The sequence below is a fragment of the Episyrphus balteatus genome, chromosome 3 (assembly GCF_945859705.1).
Source record: "Episyrphus balteatus chromosome 3, idEpiBalt1.1, whole genome shotgun sequence".
NCBI lineage: Eukaryota > Metazoa > Arthropoda > Insecta > Diptera > Syrphidae > Episyrphus > Episyrphus balteatus.
The window spans coordinates 91,621,805-91,632,600 of NC_079136.1; the positions used below are offsets into that span (position 1 = coordinate 91,621,805).

Consider the following 10,796-nt stretch of genomic DNA (forward strand, 5'->3'; position numbering starts at 1 on the left):
AGGAAATTATTTATAATCGAAAAGGAAGTTTTTTTTTGCATTAAAATATCGCCGGGTGAGAATTATAGGGTTGTATGTCAACTCACCTTAGTTTTGAGAAAATCGATCTCAAAGTTTTTTAGGGCTGGTTTTTGGATAAAATAGTTACATAGCAGTAAAGTATTGATGCAATCTTATAAAGGACCCTAAAAAAATCATAAAACCATGAAAAAAAAACATTAATTTCACTACAAAAAAGGATTCTATGAGCATTTTTAAAAAATGACATAGAACCTTTTTATGAAAAAATTTGTAAAAAAAATTGAAAAAGGTTCTATGTTCAACATAGAACCTTATAGTTATAGAGCTTACATGTAATAAATGCATTTTATATGAAAAAATTGACTTCATCGTAAAATAGCCTTTGATTTAATTTAATTTTATTCAAGTTTTGCACAAAACAGTCAAAATCTATTTTAAATAACAGAAAAAAATACCACAAATCACGTTGTTGCGTTTATAGAAAACAACAATTCCTACTTTTGTTGAATTAGGTACACAGAAAAAAGACATGCTAAGAACATTTAGAATTTGTATTAAATCAATCGGATTTTTGCATGCTTTTTTGCCAGAAAGACAGTCGTCTTAAAACAATCATTTACGGTGCAAAATGTATGCCAAATAAAATTTAAAGTTTGTTTAATCTTTTAATTTTAATAAGTACATAAAATTAATGAAAAATCATTTCAATCGTAGCAGGAAATTTCTTATTAAAATGAAGTTCACTTTGATTTTAAAAATGTTTAAACAAATTTTACTTATTTTTATTAGAAATCTTATTAATTTAAGAGGATTGGATTTTAGAGGAGTATCATCTTGATTCTAAGTTGCTTATTTGTCTCCATGTATAACGTAAGTAAATTTGCTTCAAGTTAAAAAAAAAAGTTTTATTCGATGAACCTATTAATAGAAATAAACTAATATAATTGTAAAGATGAATAACGAAGAGTTCACTACGGTTAGTAGAGTAAAATCTTGACCTTTGAAAAAAAAAAATACTCAATTTTCCAAATACCACTAAAAATTAGTTAATTTTTTGTTTTTTGGGTTTCAAGGTGACTTCTTTTATTTAAAGTTAAGGAATCTAAGTGTTTCTTTAACTTTTGGTTTATTAATACGAACTATGAAATTCCCAACCTCGATTATGAAAAAAAAGTTTTCAAAAAATCACTTCCAATTCTTGGCACACAAAAAACATTATTTTAATTTAATTATGATGTAAGAATATCTAGGTTATGAATTATTGCAAAAGTTAAGGTTGGATAGTACATTTATTTTGGTTTAAAGAGTATACAGAACGAGATACAAAAATTCTTTGCTGTTAAGCAAAAGCCCGTCCGCTAACTTGATAGTCGATAGTTGACAGTCAAAAACGACGAATTATGGAGCAAAATCGACGTTTTTGACTGTCATTTATTGACTATCAAGTTAGCCGACTCCATCCCTGTTGTTCAATACCAGCAAAAACATCAAAAGATCTTTTATTTTTACTTTAGTTAGAAGAAAGATCATTTCCATAAGATTTCATTTTGAAAAATTTGCGTAAAAAAGTTCTATGTAACTTAAATCAATGTATTTTTTTGTTTGAAAAAATCAGTTCTATGTTGCAATTTGAATAACATAGAACCTTATTATATTAATACATGTATGTGAAATCATGAAAGTTGTATGTCTTTTTTACCTGTGCCGTCGCGTCGCCATTAATTTTTTTCTAATTTTTTTTTTAATTTTATCTAAAAGCCGTTGAAATTACGAACATTTTGGTGCATAAAACACATTTTTTGTATTTTGTATGAAATACACCCTTATAATTCTCAGCCAGCAATATGTTAATAAGCATTGGATGTACCTAAATTAAATAAAATAAAAATTGGAGACAGAAAAAAAAAAAAAAACGAAAAAGAAACATATCTTTTTATGTTTTCTCGAATATATTTTTGAAAATGTCTTCAATTACACTGCCCAACACACAAAAATTTTCCAGACCGTTGTTTATCAATTCTTACTAAATTTAGGGTGCTGATTCCAAAAAAAACATTAGTTTTTTTAGCAGCTCTAGTTTTTAAATTATTCTTACATGAAAAGGCATAGAAATTCACACAATTTTTCTTTGTTAAATTTTCTTTTATTAAAAAAATTTTTTTTTTATTTTTATTTTACTTACTGAACCGAAATACATTACATAAGAAACAAATTTTTACAACAAAACTTTAAGAACGCTTGTAATAAAAAAATCTAAAAAAAAAATAGTATGAAATTACCCCAAAAATGTGAAAAATTATAATATCTAAAAAAAATAGAGCTCATAGAAAGCAACCAGTGTGATTTTTAGGCTAAGTGAATCCAAATGCATTAGGATCGACAAAAAATTTAAAAAAAATTTTAAAATAAGGTCGAAATAACCCCCAAAATGTGGAAAACTAAAATATTTCAAAAAATAGAGGTCCTAGAAAAAAATTAATGTGATTTTTAGGTTTACTGACCTCAAATACATTGAGTTTAATATAAATATTTCTGGAAAATTTTAATAAAAGCTCAAAATAAGAAAAACTTAAAAATTAGTATGAATATTTCCCCAAATATGAAAAAATAAATACTTCAAAAACTAGAGCTGCTAGAAAGAAACTAATATTATTTTTAAGCTTACTGAACACAAATCTATAAAATTTGATATATAAATCTTTCTGGAAAATTTTAAAAAGTTGAAAATTGTTGACCAATGTTATAGGTCTCCTTCTCCTGCCATTTTTAAATTACAAAACACAAATTTACAATTACCTGCAAACTGAAATTCAAACTGTAAATTACTCGATATCTTGGGAACTCATTGAACCGAGCCGCGGGCAAACTTTTATAAACACGCAGGTTGCGTTTAGCTGATCTAGGGACTTTTGAGGCTTAATAAAAGGATAAGACCACTGCAATTAGATTAGATAAATGAATTTTTAAAGCAAAAAACAAAAACGCAAAAAAAATCCCATAGCGATTTCTCCCTTAAACAAAAAAAAAAAACAAATTGAGTAAATCTAAAAGAAATCGAAAGAGTTGTCAATATTTCTGAAAGCCTCATATACCTTTTCGTAAATTTAGCATATTTTAAATATAAGTTGAGATAAAAAGAAAAGGGGAGCTCCTGAATATTCTGTATTTCGAAATTCTGTTAATTTGTAAAAATTGATAGCTAAAAAAATAGTATTCACATAAAAGAATTTTTCTTTTATTAATTACAGAATTTCTTAATAAAGAATTTTACAATTCAGATTTTAGAAATGGGGATTTTAGAATCTTGGCATGTACAATTTTGGAAACCGAATTTTGGCCCTAACAGAACTAAACTCCTGCTCAAAATTAACGCACACATTTTTCGTCTGAAGTTATACCCCTGCATCTTATTTTAAAAGGCTTTATGTTTTGTTATTGTTTAGCAAGTCGAAAAAATGCTAAACTGCAACAGTATTATCAACCAAAAAAAAGATAAACCAAATTTAACAATTCAAGGTCTGAAAACTGATTATAAAATAATTTTTATTTTTAAGAAGAAAAATTTAAAAAAAAATGGAAGCGGGTGACGGTTCTTTCCCATAATTGTATGCAATACTTGGTATAGTCTCCTCTACCGCATATGACAACCTGGAGTCGTTTGTCCATTCCACTAATTAACTTTTGAAGGTTTTGTTTTAACACTTCTTTCACTGAAGTTTTCAGTTGATCAAGACTGCTTGGAGGTGGATTTCGGTCTCGAATGCATCTTTTCAATATTTCCTACACATGTTCTTTGAATTCAAATCCAGATTTCTGTGTGGTTAATCCGAAGCTGGAATATTAAAATCTTGAAGATATTCTCAAACTACTCTAGCATGCATTATCGTGCATCAGACTAAACTGTGGACCAAATCTAGGGGTGATTGGAACCAGATGCTGTTCGAGGGCATCAGTCAAGTATTTTTGGGTACTTAACTTAGGTCTAGAAAGGCTCGCTTACTCCGTAGGTGTTGTAAAGCAGATTTAACTCCATGAAATTTTATGACTCTTCTTTAAAAGGCTCGCGGGTTAACAGACAGACTTCAGCAAATCTCTCCCCAAATCTTCCCGACAAACATATTATTCCATACCTTTAATTTAAGATCACTATTGTCTCATTTGAGAAAATAACCATGATGCTGTGGCATAAAGTAATAGCAGGACTTTACTTTAAAATAAATAGGATGTGCGTTAAATTTGAGCAGGAGTGTATAATTCTAACCCGAAGAAAAAATTTCATCTTTGATACAGATATCTATATTTTCATAAACACAATTCGGTAGGTTTAAGCACTGCATATTTAAATTAAAAAAAAAGAATGAATTATTCGAAGTCGACAGAGATAATTCCAATTAATTTAGAGGACCCAACCTCATAAAAACTAAAACAGAACAAAAATACGAAAATTATCGACTAAAAAACGCAGGAGTTATTTTATATAAAACCGAAAAAATAAATTTTTCTTATATATTTCTACCATTTATCACACTTAGGGCAAATTTTTCAGATAGAGCTTATTCCTAGGAATAAAAGTTTTTTTTTTATATTGACATTTATTCTTCTGATAGTCTAACTGACGATTGAAAAATCAGGGCTTTAGAAATTAAATGAAAATACTCGACACGCATTTTGCAAAATATCTTATATTTTATTTTTCAATAAATTATTCTCAAGGGTTCTTTCTTTTTAAAAAGAATAGAAAAGGTTTGTACGTCAGTTCTTTCGTTTTGACCGCATGGGGTTTTCTGTATTACTTAATAAGTAATTAAATACATTTTCCATTATGTATTTAATGTTTTAAATATTGCAAACAAACATTTTAAGTCTACCTACTTGAAGTTTTTATTTTTTTAATTATAGTCATAAAAAACAACAATTATTACCCATAAAATTATACATATAAGTAATATGATGCCAAAAACACTTCAATAAATCAATATATCAATATTTTACTACAATTTTCCCAATACCTTTGTTTATTTGAACTTTTTAAAAGTAGTAGCAAAAACAATAAAACAAATGGCTTTAAAAACAACTTTTCAGATTGCAATACTTAAAAAATAAATATTCGCAAAGAAAAAACCAAAAAAAGTGAAAGAAAAAAAAATAATTGCACAGAAAAAAAAAATTATGTATCTTGCCTTGTATTACATCGTTTTCCAGTTCTCGTTGTAATCAGCAAGCAGCTCTCATAAGTTGCAACTTCTATCTTCGTTGTCACTGTTGCTGGTTGCAGCTATAAATTCCCTCCTCCTGCTATAGAATGTGGAATTGCTTGACGGAGGTGGTGTTGCAACAAATCTACAGCAATTTTTTTAATAAGAAAACTAATATTTCGCGCACAACAATTCATAAAAATGTTGTTAAGTTGGATGTGGTTTGAAATGGTCGTTCATGGTTAACGTCCAAGCAAAGTAATTAAATACTTGTAGCTACTACAAGGCGCACATTAATTTTACACAAAAAAAAAAAATATAATTTTTCTTGTCTTCTACAACAACTATAGTAGATGATATGTTGCGCGATAATTCGTTAAGTTTTGCTAGTAATAAAAGAAGCATAAGTACCTACATGCATTCCTTTATGTTTTTTTCTCTTTTCTTTATTTTTTTTTTTCTTATTTTATTTTCAATAATAATTGCATTATGGAATGCGGCAACACTATTACAAGAAAAATGACAAAATACACTGATCACTTTTTTCCTCTCTATTTTAATCGAACAAGGTATACCAATGTGTGTTTGTGTGTATGTGTGTGAGTTCGATAATGTGGCAGCTTGAATATGAGGCCGTTTATCGCTTATTTCTTTCTCCTTTTTGATCAGCTTGTTTCTTTTACTGTAAATGGAATCTGGCAACACTTTACATGATTTTACACTCTCATTAGACCAACAGCAACATTCTTTGATATTTTATCCACTTCTTTGCAATGGTATTCTGTCATACAAATACCAATACACTTTTTGATACTTCTCTTTTGGTCTTATGTTCACTTATTATAAACTTTTAATGGCTTCCTGATCATTGAAATACATTTTTTTTTTCATCATTTAATGACTTAACGAAACACTTGCGAAATTTTCTGCATTTATACACTTTTATTATGAGTGAATATTTTTTTGGTAAAAAGTGCAGGCCTTATGGCGGTTTCTTGTGGTACACTAGTATTTTTCTGCAACAAGAAACTTTCTACACTCAAAATTTTATGAACTCACTTTTTTTTCAATTTAAACAAAAAAAAAAAAACTAAAGAAAGGTAAAATATTTCGATTATGAAAAGTAGGTGGGAGTATGTAATATAAGTAGGTAGAAACAGGCACATATAAAGCGAAACAAAAATGCGAAAATGCGTAAGTGAACCGTCGTCATACAGAGGTATAGGTAGGTATCTTTTCTTTTTTTTTTTAAAGGTGTGATATTTAATCTTGCAAACCGCTAGGATTTCTCTACGAATCAATAATAATAAAAGAGACCAACAATGAAAACACACTCACGAAATAGCAACAACAAGTTCGTTGAATATATTGTTGCTTTTTTTGTATTATAAATTTTTAATTCTGCTTTTCAGGTGATCTGTGAAAACGAATCAGTAGAAAAAGGAGATGTAATGAAATTCCTTAAGAATGTTAAAAGAGTGTTGGTGGGTAAGGTGCAATACAATAACAAGAAACAACAACACGATTAGCTGAAAAAATACGCACACTGATGGAAAAATATAACTAGCAATATTACTTCTTGTCGTCACTGTGCTCTGGCACAAATGTTAGATGGGAGAAGTGAGGAAAAATGGAAAGAGTGAAACTGAAATGTTTCTTTAACGCTCTTCACCGACGAAAACAAACCCACACCGAAAACGAGATTCGAAAAAAAAAACAAAATACCACACGAATGAGAACGATCGGTAAAATAAAATTTTAAACCGAACGTTATAGAGAACTGCGCAGAGCGACAGGTAAGTCGAAACTGACAGTTAGTTGAGGTCGTGAAAGTAGGTTTACCTGTGGAACACACCTGAGTTTAAATTGTAGGATGACATTGCCAGATGAACAATTGGGAGATATTGCTGAAAAGTGGTGAATTTAATTCATGTAAATAAAAGTGTTGAGCAGCGAACTTTTTTGCGGACTTTCTTTTTTTTATTATTTTTTTTTCTCTTCTTTTAATGTATTTTAAATTTTTGCAAAATGGAACTAAAAAAAGCATTGATATTAAAAAAAAATTCTAATTTGAATATTTAACAAACAAAAATAACAAAATAAAAAAACAATTTTTTTAATTTGGTGTTAATTTCGGAGGTATAATAACTTAAATCGCCCGGATTAAGTTTTACGAGAAACTAAGTTCATATTAATATTAAATATTAAAAAAAAAAAAAAAATACATAAATATTTCTGCATTTTCAAAGATTTTAATCCAATCATTTTTTATTAAACCGGTAAAATGCTATAGATAATATTGGTTTATGGAGGATTTTATTTTAAACTGATGTTTACTTTAGGCATATTTAGATTAGTATTCAGCCATGATTTGTTAGCGCTCATGAACCGATTAAATTAATGGCAATACAATTTAGCAACTTAATTTATTTGAGTTAACACCTCTTCTGTTGGTATTTCTAAGCCATGAAGTCGTTGAATTTTTAAAAACCACATTATTAAATTTCCTTCTTCTAGCCCTATCAAGTAATGTTTCTAAAATTTGGCAATTTTTGATTGCAGGGAATAAAAAAAAACGGGATTTTAAGTAACTGGAGCAAAATTGTAACAAGATTTTTTTCTTGATTCATTTAGACTTTAGAGTATACTTTACTAAGTACCATACAAATACCTAACAAAGAAAATCATAAAAAAATTTTCCACCACTATTAAAAACAAACACAAAAAAAAATTTAATATTAATTTAAAATAGGGTGGTCCTTAACACAAAATTAATGAAGACAAATCGTCTCCAAGTAAATAATACAAAATTCTCTATTTTTCAGATTTTTACCTATACCCCTTACTGCGTTCTGTATCAAAGTAAAATTCTTTTACTTGGACTTTGCGTCTGATTTTTGGATAGTTCCTACATTGATTTTGTTCTAACTTTCCACAATTATACTACAAAATATCCAATTACTAATATACACAATAAATTCTTGAATAACAAAAAAATCGAAAAGAAAATCCATTTTTACTAGTACCTATTACGATTATTACACTTTTTTCTAGATTTCTCAAAAACGGCTCAACCAATTTTTTGCAAATTTCGTCAACACGTTTATGTATATTCAATGTTTAAATAATGTTGCATACTAAAAATTTTCAAAAGTGTTTTAATTTCCTTTCTTTAGAAGTGAAATTTTAACCACTTTTCATTAAATATGTACTTGTACATATATAAACCAAAATATTGTCCAATAAGGTTGATTGATGAGTTGTTTGGTTATGCTGATTTAATTTTAAGTTCAGTCAAAATAATAATAATTGATTCTACAAATGATTACTTTAAATCTGTAAGCTTTAAATGTACATTTTTTGCTCTGAGTAGTTAAAATTTTGTTATATTTAAATTTAAAATTTTTGTAATACGTTAGTATTTAACGTATTTAATAATAAACATAAACAAAGTCAACCTAAAAGTAGCACGGACCACTAAATAAGTACAAAATATATATAAACTAGCTGACCCGGCGGACTTCGTTCCGCCATTTCTTGTGTTTATTTCTAACTTTCGACTCTGTAATGCGTCATAATTTTCAATAAAAAAAGGGAATCAAAACTTGAAAAGTTCGTAAAATGACTTTTAAAATATTCATTTTTAAACTTTTAGCAAAAGTGGCCTATGTAAAATAAAAAACGGCAAAAAACTTGGGTAAAAAAACTTGTTTTTCCCGTTATTAGGTCAAAAATCATTTTAAAAATTCAAAAGTTTGTACATGCATGCGCATGATTAAAACCTATATTTCCTATAAATTTGAGATTTTTTGCAGACTTTTAAAAATTCAAAAAAAAAAAAAAAGACTACTCAAAAATGTATCTAAAAATTAGGTTGTTTTTCAAAAATTTTTATTTCAAAATACAGGGCCTATGAAAAAAATCCGTTTTAGACCTCTAATTTTTTTTTTAAATATCTTTCTCATGGTGTAACTCAAATTTCTGTGCAAAATTTTGCGTAGGTACCTGTAATTAGTCTTTTGTCGAAGGTCTATGACTGCAAAAAAACCTTCACAACTTGGTTTTGAAATTTTTTTGAATTTTTTCAATATCTTTTTTAACTATTGAATAAATTTGTCTATCATTTAAAAAAAAGTCAACTCTTTACGACTTACCGTTTAGAAAATAGCCTCTTTTTTCAATGTCTTGTTACCCCTATTTACTCTATAAAATCTTAAATTTTTTTTTGCCTTAAACCTTCTCCTCTTATGCCTCTTTGATTTAAAAAAAAAATAAGAAAATAAGTCAGTCGGTGTAGTCGGTTAGCGAACGTACACAAAACCAAACTTTAATATATAATAGATAAGTACTTAATGCATAACTACGAGCATGTGATTTTGTTGTTGTAGATTTATAAATTTAAATATCGTCGGTCCAAAGGAAAAACTCACTAACTACATAGGATTTCAATAGCAGTTAGTGAGTTTTTCCTTTGAACCGACGATATTATCTTTTTAATGAATATCTCTTCATATTAAAAGTAATAATCTTCTAGTCAAATAGGTTAAAGGCATTGCATTCTTGTTAAGTTGCAGCAGAACTATATTTTTCTAACAATTATATTATCTTCGTCCTTTTATCAAGAGAATTTCCTTGCAAATACATACAACATACATACATACATTCAATCATAGGTATGTGAAAAAAAACATGCAATTACAACTAAAAGTAAAACCAAAGTATTGACAATATTATCAAGGAGATTCACATATCTGCTCAATTGTCTCACGCACTTTCAACAAGCACAACAAAAGGAGAAGGATTACTACATTTGATATCGATTAAACAAATCGACAAATTCCTAGATTTTCTTCATGGATGACAGGGACGGAACAGAATTCATTTTATGAAAAAAATATTTAAAACGGAAATATAAGAGATTGGAACATGACTATGAGCCTCAAGATGAAGATGAATGCGATTTTCATAACTCATCGCCTTAATAGTTATTAAGGAAAAGTTTTTTTCTTTACTATTCTTTATTTGCACATGTAAAAAATACCTACAATCTCATTTCCTAAATTTTCAGTCTAATTGGACAACAATTTTTATTTTGAATAAAATTTGGATTTGAAAAATGTTTCTGAGCGAAGTTGTTTCATTTTGACTATTAGCACAATTAATAAGCAATTACTAGTAGATCAGCCACTTATTTATTTTTATTTAAAATGACTTTGTTTTTATTAATAGGCTTGAAAATTTTAATTTTAAGAGACTACTTAAATTTGTGTTCCATGCCAGAGAAATTTGGTTGCGCTCATGTCCTTGCAGTCATTTTCATCAAAGGAAACGAAAATAAATTCCATTGAATGTTAAAATTATGCTGTGGAATTCCGATTTCGGCACTTCATGGTACGAAAGTCATTAGAATGTAAATACAAAAAAAAAACACAAACAATTTTTGTGTCCCGAATCCAAACCGAGTCTATATAAGCAGGCACAGTTCCATGTCGTCATTTAAACAACTGACATTCGTCGTCTGGTGCTGGAATATTTTTATCGGGATTCGGGATATTTCCTTTTTTTTTGTCATATAGGAAA

General features: G+C 28.1%; 1 protein-coding gene across 3 annotated transcripts in view; it reads right to left on the reverse strand.

Moving 5' to 3' along the window:
- Positions 1 to 10,796, reverse strand: part of LOC129914159 (F-box/LRR-repeat protein 7) — a 242,530-nt gene that overhangs the window by 59,011 nt on the left and 172,723 nt on the right. Inside the window, exon 1 of one of the 3 annotated variants that reach the window (XM_055993260.1) lies at positions 5,202 to 7,002. The exons of the other annotated variants lie outside the window; for them this stretch is intronic. The gene's annotated coding sequence lies outside the window, so the exon portion shown is untranslated. Of the gene's footprint in view, positions 1 to 5,201; positions 7,003 to 10,796 lie in introns of those variants that run through there. 3 annotated transcript variants of the gene reach the window in all.